Source organism: Mixophyes fleayi, chromosome 3 (assembly GCF_038048845.1).
Source record: "Mixophyes fleayi isolate aMixFle1 chromosome 3, aMixFle1.hap1, whole genome shotgun sequence".
Taxonomy (NCBI): Eukaryota; Metazoa; Chordata; class Amphibia; order Anura; family Limnodynastidae; genus Mixophyes; species Mixophyes fleayi.
This window is the reverse complement of record NC_134404.1, coordinates 13,466,921-13,481,101: the sequence shown is the minus strand read 5'-3', so window position 1 is coordinate 13,481,101 and position 14,181 is coordinate 13,466,921. Positions and strand designations below refer to the sequence as shown.

Genomic DNA, 14,181 nt, shown 5'->3' with positions numbered 1-14,181 from the left:
GTTGCCTATAGCAACCATTCAGATTCTAGCTGTCATTTTGTAGAAAGTACTAAATAAATGAAAGCTAGAATCTGATTGGTTGCTATAGGCAACATCCCCACTTTTTCAAACCCGCAGCTTAGTAAATCTAGCCCCTAGAATCTAACATATACAGTTCCATCCCACTGATACAGCCCTAGTATCTACTATATACAGTCCCAACCCACTGATACAGTCCCAGAGTCTACCATATACAGTCCCATCCCACTGATATAGTCCCAGAGTCTGCCATATACAGTCCCATCCCACTGATACAGTCCCAGAGTCTGCCATATACAGTCCCATCCCACTGATACAGTCCCAGAATCTACCAGATGAGCCTGTCATTCTTATGCAACTAATACAGTCCCATGCCAGCCCAGCCTTGTGCCCAGATTGGTACACTAGGGCTCCTTGGTGCTCATGTTCTGAACCCAGGTTATCTGCTAGAAACTAATATGAAGCAACCTGGTGTAGAGAATAGCGGGGAAATAATTGTAACTAAGCTCACTGAGTGATGTCCTGTACAGTCCTGGTCTGCACTGTACTGTCGAGCTCAGAATGATGCCACTAATGAATGTGACCCAGCACTGTGAGAATTCCCCATCTGCAGGTTGCAGTCACACTAAGCAGCGTCTGTATTAGATACGTTGTGGGAACCAGGACTCTGCAGAACACATCACAGAGTTCTGACCCCGAGCCAGCCGCACAATCCGCCCGGAGGACAATAAACATGATGGATGTTATCTCATTACCCAACTGGAGGCAGCAGCAAGGAGATGAAACAGCCCCACGCCGGCTTCTTAAGTGAATTATTTCAAACGCTGATTGTTCACATAACACAACAGCGGGAAATAAACCAGAGAACAAGTTTTATTTTATCAATTCCAACATCCTTCGTTAAATGAAAGTTGTAGCAGCTACTCAGCCCCCACAAAGGTCATTGTACCTGCTGTGCCGGAACAAAGGGCAAAAAGTGAGCTTAGAGGACATTTAAACCAACAATTTCAAATGTACGCACATAAAGCTAAACTACCCTGATCAATCCAAACCTGACTTTTTATGGCAGCATGAAATGTAATGGAATATTTCCTCACTGCAGTGGTACACACAGTAGAACACATAATACAACTCTACAATACAACCAGAATTCCAAACAGTAAAATATGTCAGATATTTTATAGTTAATTAATGGAAGTTCTCTCGGACTCCCGGGAGAGCCAGGCAGCCTCCCGCATCCTGCCCTCTTCATTGGTGAAGTGGAGGTGGGGGCGGGGCTAAACACGCTATTTTGGTCCTGCCCCTGTAGTGGTAGGCTGATATTGGTAAAGATTGACAGGGGCGTGGAATGGGAAGAAGCCAATCAGCAAGCATCAACCAATGTCACATGTCTTTAGTCTTGTAAAGGGAGCTTACAGTCCTCCTGCCCCTACCACTCATTCTTCTCTGTTAATAGTGCTACAAGGCTGCACTTCCACTGTCGCTGCTCCACTTTATAAATCCCAACACTGGTTCTACAGACGCTCCAGAACCCTATTCAAAATCCTCACCATAAAGACCCAGCGGCTCTACCTCTTACTACATCTCAATGCTCATTTACACAATAACCCTCCTGCACTCTCGCATCTGCCTGTAACCTGCACCTCTCCACCTCCATCATAATCACCTCTCACCCCCTCCTCAGGAGCAAACGCAGGATTCGTAGAGGGAGGTTTCCACACCATGCCACCAGTGGGCATGGCCAGCATGCATGGGGGCGTGATTATAATTTTAGAGAGTGCATGGCAGCTCTTCCATTCTTCCTATCCTCATAATATACATGCACCTACTGTTAGGTGCACACAGCTCTCTTTTTTTGAGCAGAGCCGTGTAAAGCGGGGATAGGGTCCAGCCACCTCAATGATACAGTGCCCCAGGCTTAGAGGGGGGTTTTCCGGCACTAGGAAACCCCACCTCCTCATTTTGCCTATGCTTCTGCAGGCCTTCACCTCCCCTTACACTGCCTGTTCCCTAACACACCGCATCGGACTCTCTCCCAGACTGTAAGGTGGCTATTTGTTAAGCTATAAACCATGCAGAAACTGCATTTTCTGTATGATTTAGACATGTTTATGTATACCTTTTAACAAAAGCCTAATATATAATACCTAAGATATATCCTGCATTATTATTATTATTATTATTAACCTTTATTTATTGGCACCATATGAGGTCCGCAGCGCCGTACAAAGGTCAAGCAATCCTCCTATCAGATGCGCTGTCCCGGGAACACTATTTAATGATTCAATCTGAAAAGTCATCTGTCATCAGAGCAATGACAGATGATAATTATTGGGACAAAACCCTGTTTATTAATAAATAGGGGCCTGATTCATTAAGGATCTTAAATGAAGAGGATTCTTATTTCAGTCTCCTGGACAAAACCCTGTTACAATACAAGGGGTGCAAATGAGTGTTCTGTTTTGCACATAAGTTAAATACTGACTGTTTTTTCATGTAGCACACACATACTCAATAGCTTATTTGTACACTGAAATTTTAAGTTGATATGTGTGTCCTATACACCAACAAAGCAGCAGGATGAGGGAGGTCTCCCGGACATTCCAGGAGAGTAGGCAACTATGGGGAATATGCTGGTACTTGTAGTTCTACAAGAGCTAGCATACACAGGCAGTTTAGGCGCGCCTGGGCTTGCTGGAACAATAGCGCACCAGCAAAGCCATATAATTATCCCAAGTAACTCTTTATTACACCACACTCACTGCACCAGCACTGTTTTCTCGGGGGGGGGTTTGTGCATTTTTTTATGTGCTGCAAAATTGCCGCTACCCGCCTCGGCTATGAGCGCTAGCGCTGGTAACGCTAGGAGGAGGTCTCGCTTTTTAAAACGATTTATTTAAAACACTGCATCACGTGCATCAGACAGGGGGTCGAGCATCAGCAACAAATACGCCTCTTGACAGGCGCCACTTTAGCTGTCTCTATCTCTACGTGCGCACCCCGCTTACTGTACTTACCATACATCTACCTACCTCTTCCCTCCCCAGTTCTGCCTCTCAAAGTGTAGAGCGTAGTAGACGGAAGATGTGTCCGAGGCTGTGAAGGGATTTGTGCTCACACATTTTGGGCCTGACTCATTAAGGAACGTAACTGCCAATACGTGACGTATTGTGAGTGTAATTGGTCTATGCAATGCCCAGAAATGAACTATATGTCAGAGAATGCAGGAAGGTCCACTTCATCTTCAAACGCAAAGGACACTTAACACAGCCTACAATTTTAGGGGTGCAACTGGAAGGGGGCTGGGCGTATGCAGGTAGTCAGTGTACAGTAAGGGCGTGCCAAGCTGGAGCACACAGCAGCGCCCGATTCAAGTTCTGGGCATCTCTAAGGTACGTGTTTATTTGTTGTATCCCTGGCACCAGCTACAGGTCAGGTGTAAGTGCTGATTACTAGTGATGACGGCTGCGTATACAGCTAGAACATGTGTTTGCAATCAGGAGCAGCTGTATAAATGTATTTTATGTACAGTAGTCATTAATGACATCCTAATATATGTATTTAATGATAATGTTTTTTCATTAACGACTATATTAAAAACAGGCCCGGCGCTCCCATTAGGCAAGGTTAGGCACTTGCCTAGGGCGCCGGGCTCTGGAGGGCGCCCTCCAGAATGAAAATTACTTTAAAACTGTGCGACGACCGCTGACCATACCTGTCACGGCCGCCGCACAGCATTCAGATGCACGGAGGAGGGGGGGAAGAGGCTATTTTCTCACCACCGCCGCCTCTCTGCTCCGTCTCCTCCCCTCCACTCATCAGTTAGTGGAGGGGAGGAGACGGAGCAGAGAGGCGGCGGTGGTGAGGTAAGGAAAGACGGGGTGAGGGGGGAGGAGGGAGGAGGGCGCCGATTGTTTTTGGGGGGTGGGGGTGCGTCGGCTGGGGCGCCGATTTTGTAAAAATGCCTAGGGCGCCATGAAGGCTAGCACCGGCCCTGATTATAAACAGATGACATAGATTGAATAGTTTTTCATTTCTGTGCTTTCTTCTGTGACTTCATCTTTCACATATGTGTCCTGCAGTGCGCTCTGTGTGTACAACAAGAGACGTTCCTTCAGATCTGCTTGTAGGTGAATACAGACATGCGTGTGCTCGAATTACAGGAGTTTCCAAAGACAACGCACAATACGTTCATTTTCGCGTGCCTTAATAAATCAGACCCTTTGTGTGCACATTCCCTACACAAAAATGCGTATTTTGTTGGAAAAAAAACCATGTAGGGCCCAAGTCATTAAGGAAAGTAAGGCAAATAAAGAAGTAAATGTTCTCTTGGACAAACCATGTTACAATACAAGGGGTGCAAATTAGTTTATTATTTTGCACATAAGTTAAATACTGGCTGTTTTTTTCATCTAGAACACAGATACTTGATAACTTTATGTTTACACTGAAATTTAAAGTTGAACTAGGACATGTCCTACCCCCACTATAAATCTGCCCCCACATTTTTACCTCCCCTCCAATGCAACATGGTTTTGCCCAGGTGCAAAGTTACTCCTTTGTTATGCTTTGCTCTCCTTAATTACTCAGGCCCATAGAGTTGAGTCCAAATCTACATAAACAGCAATGTGTATAAATAGTATTAGTTGGAGAACCTCCTTGTCGTGCTAACACCAGCCAGAAAAAATACTTTAGAATTGATTACACCAGAAATACTGAACCATATTGCGGGTGATCTGTGGCTGCTGCTGTCTGCTCAGTGGGGAGATGGGGAGGTCGGCTGTTCTTTAAGGTGGAGACGTGGACCCTCTACTCACTGTCTATGGGGAGGGAATGATGAGTCTGTGCCCTAAGCAGAGAGACCAGCACGTCAGTGACAGGACAGAGGGGGTCTAACCAGCGATGACATCAATTAAATGCATCACTATCTGGGAGTTACATGGAAAGAAATGATTCCAGCTGCAAAGCTGACAGATGTACTTAGACATAACATTAGCTGAGGCCTGGGGGGATGTGGGGTCCCTGAGTATGACAGATGGACACACTGGAAATAGACCATCGCATGTCACATACAGAGGAGAAATCTCAGATGGTCCAGAGGTTAAAATTAATAGAGAATTATCATCAACTTGCAAAAATTGTGTAACATGAAATATGAATGAATAAACAGCATTAGTTGTCACATTATTTACCCCAGGAAAAGAGGGGGCGGAGGGTGGTGGAGATGGGTGGAGTTTAAGATCTCTTATTGGATCCCTTATGTTCTATGTGCTCTTCTATTGTATGAACCGATGACTCCACAGTACCACTTCTCTTACTCTGTATGCAAAACCAAGTGTACAGTACCACTTCTCTTACTCTGTATGCAGAACTAAGTGTACAGTACAACTTCTCCTATATGTTTTAGGTGCCGTTCTCAGTATCTCTCTCATTCTATATGTAAAGACAATGACACACTACCACTTCTCTTAATCTGTATGATGGGTGTCATTTTTAGTATTTGTTCTCATTTTAATGCATAGACCATACTTGCCAACATTTAATAATTTACTTCCGGGTGCTGCAAGGGGGAGGTGGGCGGGTAGGGGGCGTGGCTTCGTAAATCGCGTCGTGAATTGCGGCGTTTGAACCGAATTCTGCCCACTTCACTAGGAAGTGGGCAGATCAGGGAGATTGCCATACTCTCCCGGGAGTCCGGGAGACTCTCGCGAAATGCGGGAGTCTCCCGGACATTCCGGGAGAGTTGGCAAGTATGGCATAGACAACTACTGCACAGTACCACTTCTCTTGTCCTTTATACTGGATGTCCAGCATCCAGCTGTTCTTATTCAGTATGTATGATGTAATCAATTGCCTGAAATCTTGGGATTTTGTCATCACTTCCTCCCCCTGCTATGTAGCCAAGGTGTAGTGAATTCAGAACGCAGGGGTAAATTCTGCCGCCTTGTACGCTATCTAGATGGGGTTTATATTACCACCTTGTGTTTGCTTTGTGGTATCGCCACAGTCACAGATAAACTGGTAGGTAAAGTGGCTGCAGGACAAGCTGGTCTTGTGTGAGTATTGTTGAGAAACGTAACTAAGCTCCACTATGGCAGGGACTAAGACACCTAAATAAAAGACCTTACACTGCAGTGGAGCATACCAGCACAATATATTAACTACAATTACAATGATGCAATAATCATTATTATCTTGCTATGAAACTTTACAAAATATTATAGGCCTGAGTCATTAAGGAAAGTAAGGCAAAAAAATGAGTAAGTTTTCTCCTGGACAAACCATGTCACAATACATGGGGTGCAAATTAGTTTATTATTTTGCACATAAGATACATACTGGCTGTTTTTTTCATGCAGCACACAAATACTTGATAGCTTTATTTTTACACTGAAATTTAAAGTTGATCTAGGACATGCACTACCCCAACTATAAATCTGTCCTCACATTTTAAATTTACCTCCACTCCAATGCAACATGGTTTTGCCAAGGTGCAAAGTTACTCCTTTTTTATGCTTTGTTCTCCTTAATGAATCAGGACCTGTATGTGCTATCTGACATTTCCTTTCTGCAAATGTGGAATCTTGTTCCAGAAACTCAGTCCCCCTATAACAGCGCTGGAGAAGATAATTTGTAAATACTGTTACCCAGAAAGACAGTGGATTCTCTGCAGCTCATGTGCAGAGAACAAGGCCACAATCACAGTAAAACAGCCGTTTAAGTGGAAATACCTTCCCAGCCCCTGGTACTTGCAGCGTTATTACTGAACAGAAAATGTCAGTAGCAGCATTGATGGCGGACAGCTGAGCGCACAGACAAGGCAATAACCTCACTCTCGTGTCTACGTTCTCTCTGCTGTGTTTGAGTCTATGATGAAATATAAATTAGGCCTTTAGGGGTTTATCTCACATATTGCCTTTGTTTGGCTCATGCCTTCATTAGCTGTAAACTCTTTGTACCCAAATTGACACTTATATTTGATGTCACACAGTTCCCAGAGAAAGAATAAGTGTAGTTTCTTCAGCTATGAATATTAATACGTGTAGCTCAGCTTGGCGTCTTTCCAGCATATACTGACACCAAAATAACATATAATCTCAGTCCTGCGGGGATGGCGGGCGTTAGAGAGACACCTAATCTGCTGTCACAATGTTACTGTCATTATATTTTCTTCATATAACAAACACAAACAAAACCTTTTCTGGTTAATCCGAGCATCAGCAATGCTGTATATATTGTACTAGTTAAATAATTAAAGATATGTACATGTTAAGACCATACACAAAAATGGGTGTCTGGATTTTTAACTGGATTGTGGGGGTCAATCATCTGATAATCCCTCTCCAGGCGCTGGGGGGGACTGATGAAGAAATAGGGTATACGTAAAGGAGAGGAGAGCTGTAGGCAGTGGAGTACACTGCCAGGCCCCCCCACTGTCACCTCACGCTGCCCCCATCCGTGGTGATATTAGATTTGAAGGTCCAAGAACTTATAGGGCAGGTGTTGTCCAACTTTTGTTTAGACCAATTCCTGCAGTGGTACACCCAGATCAGAAAAAGGGACTCCAAGATTATAGATTCCCAGATTCAAGGTAACAACTGCTCCCCCCCTCCCCCCAAACGGACTGACAGAACCATGGGAATCTGGAATACCACTATTTTGAACTCCCCTCCAAATGCTACAAATCACAGCTACAATGGCTTCCTCTGGATGATGGAGGAAGCCATTACTCTCAACGTCACAGCTACAATGACTCCCTCTGGATGATGGAGGAAGCCATTACTCTCAACGTCACAGCTACAATGTCTCCCTCTGGATGATAGAGGAAGCCATTACTCTCAATGTCACAGCTACAGTGGCTTCCCCTGGATGATGGAGGAAGCCATTACTCTCAACGTCACAGCTACAATGACTCCCTCTGGATGATGGAGGAAGCTATTATTCTCAATGTCACAGCTACAATGACTCCCTCTGGATGATAGAGGAAGCCATTACTCTCAACGTCACAGCTACAATGGCTTCCCCTGGATGATGGAGGAAGCCATTACTCTCAATGTCACAGCTACAATGACTCCCTCTGGATGATGGAGAAAGCCATTACTCTCAAAGTCACATCTACAATGGCTTCCTCTGAATGATGGAGGAAGCCGTTACTCTCAACATCAGAGATACAATGGCTTCCTCTGGATGATGGAGGGAGCCATTACTCTCAACATCACAGCTACAATGGCTTCCTCTGGATGATGGAGAAAGCCATTACTCTCAACATCAGAGATACAGTGGCTTCCTCTGGATGATGGAGAAAGCCATTACTCTCAAAGTCACAGCTACAATGGCTTCCTCTGGATGATGGCGAAAGCCATTACTCTCAACGTCACAGCTACAATGGCTTCCTCTAGATGATGGAGGAAGCCATTACTCTCAAAGTCACAGCTACAATGGCTTCCTCTGGATGATGGAGGAAGCCGTTACGCTTAACATCAGAGATACAATGGCTTCCTCTGGATGATGGCGGAAGCCATTACTCTCAAAGTCACAGCTACAATGGCTTTCTCTGGATGATGGAAGAAGTCGTTACTCTCAAAGTCACAGCTACAATGACTTTCTCTGGATGATGGAGGAAGCCATTACTCTTAAAGTCACAGCTACAATGGCTTCCTCTGGATGATGGCGGAAGTCATTACTCTCAACGTTACAGCTACAATGGCTTCCTCTAGATGATGGAGGAAGCCATTACTCTCAAAGTCACAGCTACAATGGCTTTCTCTGGATGATGGAGGAAGCCATTACTCTCAACATCAGAGATACAATGGCTTCCTCTGGATGATGGCGGAAGCCATTACTCTCAAAGTCACAGCTACAATGGCTTTCTCTGGATGATGGAAGAAGTCATTACTCTCAAAGTCAACGCTACAATGACTTTCTCTGGATGATGGAGGAAGCCATTACTCTTAACCGAGCAGATTCAGACTACAAGACAACAGACTAGCAGAGCTTAATATGTTAATTACCCAAAACTTGGGAAATAAATTACACACTCAGGAGAATCGGGCAACACTGCCCCAGTTTACAAAGCAGTGGTGACCAGCAATAGTCCCTGGAACACTACCGCTCTACGCTCTATCATTATCTCCCATGGGTGCTGGTAATAATAACGGAACCAGCACACCCCCACCAATCCCCCCGGGACTTCACTGCCAGCCCAGGCTCCTCAGGATCAGCACTGCATGGTGAATGGATTATTTATATGCCCCCCAGAGAGTCTATCAGTCCATGGTAAAAGGAGCTTTGACTATTCTTGACACCCCCCAGGGCTGTGGGTACCAGGAAAATAAATATGATTGTGACCCCTGTAGGGAGGTAACTTTAGCACCCTAGTGGTCCCAGTATAATGGGCTGGAGTCTTTAAGGTCTGTCCTTACTGCCCAATATGCTTGACAAGTTGAAAATAAAAATAAAGTTTAATTGAATACAAAAGCCCACACACACTTATTTACAGCATATTAAATGCAAAATAAATTTGTTTTTCTTCTTTCTTTGGTTATTTCATACTTAATAAAGTGTGAAATCAGGACCAGTGCTGAGGTGAGCGCGGTCCACGGTTTTGTTTTTTTTTCTTAAAAAATTTGGAAAGAATCGAAATGGACAAATATAACTGAGCAAACAAATAATTTACAATTATTCCAGGTCACGTAATCAAATAAACGTGTGATAAATCGTCATCAGAATCCAGCAACAGCACAAGTCTACAAAGCAATTACTGGTATTTATTCAGTCACTTACTGACCTTGATGAATGTCAGGGATTAATGTTTTCACTCCTCATAGTTACTGCGTTTCAATGTTTTATTTCTCACCACATAGAGGTTTGTACTAAATATTATGTGATAACAACATCATGCAATAAAATGTACAAGTGGTGTCTAGTGTATCACTTGTTCTTAAATGCAAGAACCACACTGCAATGAAAGGGCCACTAAGCTGTAATGGGTTGCAATGTGAAAACAGAACTGTTGCCAAAACGAGGATTAATCTACATCACATTAATGCTGCTTATACATAGAGGATGAATGTAAGCGTTCAGTGCTCAATTCACCACGCTTATTATACACAAGTGAAACGTTATGAAAGTCACACTATGATGTATGAGTACAAGCACTCGGAGAACATTTATCTTGTTCTGACTTGTTTCATTCTGTAAGAATGTTCCTTTCTGGATTTTTAATAGTCGTTCTTTAACTTCCGCATAAAATCATCATCATCACCATCATCATTATCATCATCATTATCATCATTATCATCATCATTATCATCATCACCATCATCATCATTATCATCATCATTATCATCATCATCATCACCATTATCATCATCATCACCATCATCATCATCATTATCATCACCATCATCATCATTATCATCATCATCATCATCACCACCATTATCATCATCATCATCATCACCTCATCATCACCATCATCATCATTATCACCATCATCACCTCACCATCACCATCATCATCATTATCATCATCATCATAATCATCATCATTATCATCATCACCATCATCATCATTATCATCATCATCACCATCATCATCATCACCTCATTATCATCATCATCACCATCATCATCACATCATCATCATTATCATCATCATCACAACCATAATTATTATCATCATCATCATCATGATCATCATCATCATCATCATCACCATCACAACCATAATTATTATCATCATCATCATCATTATGATCATCATCATCACCAATATCATCATCACCGTCATCACCATCACTGTCATCATCATCATTATAATCATCATCATCACCATCATCATCACCGTCATCACCATAATCATCATCATTATCACCATCATCATCACCGTCACCTCATTATCATCATCATCACCATCATCACCTCATCATCACCATCACCATCATAACCATTATTATTATCATCATCATCATTATGATCATCATCATCACCAATATCATCATCATCATCACCATCATCATAATCATCATCACCATCATCATCATTATCATCATCATTATCATCATCATCATCACCAATATCATCATCATCATCACCATCATCATAATCACTGTCATCATCACCATCATCATTATCATCGCCATAATAATTATCATCATCATCATTATCATCATCATCATCAACGTCATCATCATTATCACCATCATCACCGCCAACATCATTATCATCACCGTCATCATCATCGCCATCATTATCACCGTCAACATCATTATCATCATCATCATCATCACCGTCAACATCATTATCATCACCATCATTATCATCATTATCAGCATCATCATCATCACCAGCATCATCATTATCATCGCCATAATAATTATCATCATCATCATTATCATCATCATCATCACCATCATCATCATTATCACCATCATCATTATCATCATCACCGCCAACATCATTATCATCATCATCATCACCGTCATCATCACCATCATCATTATCACCGCCAACATCATTATCATCATCATCATCACCAATATCATCATCATCATCACCATCATCATAATCACTGTCATCATCACCATCATCATTATCATCGCCATAATAATTATCATCATCATCATTATCATCATCATCATCAACGTCATCATCATTATCACCATCATCACCGCCAACATCATTATCATCACCGTCATCATCATCGCCATCATTATCACCGTCAACATCATTATCATCATCATCATCATCACCGTCAACATCATTATCATCACCATCATTATCATCATTATCAGCATCATCATCATCACCAGCATCATCATTATCATCGCCATAATAATTATCATCATCATCATTATCATCATCATCATCACCATCATCATCATTATCACCATCATCATCACCGCCAACATCATTATCATCATCATCATCACCGTCATCATCACCATCATCATTATCACCGCCAACATCATTATCATCATCATCATCACCATTATCATCATCATCACCGTCATCATCATCATCATCATCATCACCATCATAACCATAATTATTATCATCATCATCATTATGATTATCATCATCATCACCAATATCATCATCACCATCATCATAATCACTGTCATCATCATTATCATCATCATTATCATCACCATCATCATCACCAATATCATCATCATCATCACCATCATCATCATCACTGTCATCATCATCATTATCATCACCATCATCATCACCATATCATCATCATCATCACCATCATCATTATCATCGCCATAATAATTATCATCATCATCATCATCATCATCACCACCGTCATCATCATTATCACCATCATCACGCCAACATCATCATCATCATCATCGTCATCATCATCACCCTCATTATCACCGTCAACATCATTATCATCATCATCATCATCATCACCGTCATCACCATCATCATCATCACCATCAACATCATTATCATCACCATCATTATCATCATTATCATCATCATTATCATCATTATCACCATCATCACTATCACCATCATCATCACCATCATCTTCACCATCATTATCATCATCATCATCACTATCACCATCATCATCACCATCATCTTCACCATCATTATCATCATCATCAGCATAATCATTGTTTATTTATAAGGCATCACAGATTCCACAGCGCCACGCCACTGTACAAATGCAAAAATACAACACAAACATTTCATTGTGTCATCACGCACTTACTTTTGCAGAAAAACACCCTCTTTTTTAGGGCCAAGATGCCTTATCAGGAGGGCGCACCACCCTCTTCTTTACACAAAAGGAGATGATTTTTCTATGGCCTCTGTGTGCTGGAGACCAGGGGGTAAATGTATCAAGCTGCGAGTCTTCGGCAGGTTTGAAAAGTGGAGATGTTGCCTATAGCAACCAATCAGATTGTAGTTATTTATTTAGTGCATTCTACAAAATGACAGCTAGAATCTGATTGGTTCCTATAGGAAATATCTCCACTTTTCAAAATTGCTGGAAACTCGCAGCTTGATACATTTACCCCCAGATCTTGCCTGATACTGTCATCTCAACGCATTTTGGATATTCCAGTTGCACGTTTGAGGGAAAGTGCATTTCTAGATGAACTTCCACCAATGTAAAAATAAATTTTGACATTTGTATTAAAGAAAGTCATGTTCTCCTCTTATAATTAACGTAAGACATAGACTTAAACCAAACAGGGTTTAAGGAAACAGTTGACATTAATGAAGCGCATGGTTCTAATATATTAGTAGATTTCAAAGTGATCTTTCCACTAAGTGCATTTTCAGGTGCAGGAAATGGGCATTTACCTTAGAGTACACGTGGTGGACAAGTAGGCCTTGTACTTGTACAAATAGAATACAGCAGTGTCAGTCCGCACTTTGTCAGTTTATGACTGGGCCTTACTGTCTTGGTCAGTAAATTGATTTCCCTGCTAGCAGCAATGTCTGTTATAGCATTGTCCCCTTCCATGTCATCTTACTACACTTTATAACCTGGAAGACTGTTGATTCCTCTTCCTCATTACACAAAACCTCTCTTACTGTTTAGCCTTACGTTCTATATCATGTCTAAATAAACACACAGACAACCATTTAATTTTGGCAAAATAGGTCACAGTTTATTGAATTAATTAGTTATATGATGTCGGCGAACATAAGTGGCGAGTCAGTTAATGGCTAATAGCAAAACCAGTGTATGGCCACAGGCACTAACCACTGGTCCCGGGACTTAGTCCCTTACGATTGGCTGGAGCTAAATCTGGTGTGAGAGTGACCACTCCTCTTCTGCTCTCGGCAATGTTGTGCTCACACAAAGCATTCATGGACTCCTCCACACAAAGAGACCAAGAGCCAGGGTGCTTCAATGGGGGCAGTGACCTGCAGCCAGTCAGCGATAACACCGTAGGAATTAGTCACTGATTGCAAAAGCTTTCCTGCCAACTGTGCCCCCTCTGGTGCCGGGAGACAGTTTGGCTAATACACTCCACATAAATGCTGGAGATTAAGCAACTGCCAATCTGTTTCAATCGGGAAAAATCCCCCCAGACCCAATATTGCAGTCCTATTTTTACCCTATATCCACTACTATCCTTCATTTTAATTAACGGTCGTATCCCTGGATACACTTTTCCGCTAAAAA

At 42.2% G+C, this 14,181-nt stretch overlaps 1 protein-coding gene across 15 annotated transcripts in view; it reads left to right on the top strand.

Moving 5' to 3' along the window:
* The window catches only part of OTOF (otoferlin), a 309,139-nt gene that overhangs the window by 107,990 nt on the left and 186,968 nt on the right, over nucleotides 1–14,181 (top strand). The window lies entirely within an intron of this gene.